The sequence below is a fragment of the Euprymna scolopes genome, chromosome 16 (assembly GCF_053919585.1).
Source record: "Euprymna scolopes isolate OS-2025 chromosome 16, ASM5391958v1, whole genome shotgun sequence".
NCBI classification, from domain to species: Eukaryota; Metazoa; Mollusca; class Cephalopoda; order Sepiida; family Sepiolidae; genus Euprymna; species Euprymna scolopes.
In genome coordinates this window covers 45,826,996-45,828,271 of record NC_136497.1, presented here as the reverse complement: position 1 = coordinate 45,828,271, position 1,276 = coordinate 45,826,996, and the positions used below count along the sequence as shown (strand labels likewise).

Here is a 1,276-nt window from a genome sequence, read left to right as displayed (position 1 = left end):
TCGCATTCCTTAACTAACCCCTTTTTTAATGTTGAATAAGTAACTATGAACGGGTGGACATTTCATGCTTCCTCGGAACCTTACTTGAGACTGACAGCGCAGGACAACTAGTGATACAATACGTCACAATATGTTGAGCTGATTGTTGGTGATATTTTGGGTTCTGATAGGAAATCGCATTCTAAACTACCGATCACTCCTTTGTCAGGATCTATATTCTCGGGTTTTTCTCAACGATAAATTATTAATAATTAGACATAATGCATATTTGTTAATTACGTCAATATTTCAGCTATTTATATTATAATACGCAGATTTAAGCGACTGGAATATTGGGACAATAAACTAAAAACTGAAACTACAAATGATGTAATTAACGATTTTCTGTCTAAAATTTCGGCTGTAAAATCCTTTTTAAAACATATTTTGTGAAACATTCTTTTTAAAAAATATTTAATGAAATATTTGTTTAAAAAATTATAATAAAATATATAAAAAAAAACGCCGGAAAGAAATACTAAAAAACATTCTTTAATGAAATATGTTTAAGTCCTTTCAAAGATTCATTAACAGATATTTTTAAAATTCTTAAGAAAATATTCAACTTTGGAAAAAAAACAAAAAAATAAAAATAAATGTTCCGTAAAGGCGTGTCATATGTGAATATGCTTAAAATACGGTAGGATCGTATTGAATAAAAGCAATAAATATATTTCTTAACGCATTTATTTTTTATCTTATTTTGGTATTAGTTTGAATTTTTAGTCGCGTGCAAGCGACTCTATAAGTCATTCCGTCGGTCGGTCGGTCGGTCTGTCCGTAACACTTTTGTGCTTGGCATTTTTATTAAGACCAAAGGTCTGTTGTTAATAGATGCTGTTCTTAGCTTTTTAAGTTTTTCTGTGCCTTTTGGCTAAGATCAAAGTGTAGTATCTGTCCCGGAAGATACTGAAAGCAAAGACCATATGTGGGGAAAATCCCACATATAAGACCTTGGTCAATGTAGGGTCACTCCTTCATACCAATTGTCACTATCAAGCTCCCCTGCTCCCCGCGGAGCTGATCCTCATTTCCCCTTCACTCCTCACATTAAAAATCGGCCTTATGCCTAATTACACGGTGGGGGAACAAATAAATACCAACCCCACATAAAGGATCTTGGTCAATGTCGGGGCAACCCTTCATACGAATTGTCACTATCAAGCTCCCCTACTCCCCGGGGAGTTGGTCCTCATTTCCCCTTCACTGCTCACATTAAAAATCGGTATTGTGTCTA

General features: G+C 34.4%; 1 pseudogene; it reads left to right on the top strand.

The window, feature by feature from the left end:
- The first annotated feature begins 893 nt into the window (after nt 1–893).
- LOC145296542 (U2 spliceosomal RNA) lies at nt 894–1,017 on the top strand (annotated as a pseudogene).
- Nucleotides 1,018–1,276: the final 259 nt, after the last annotated feature.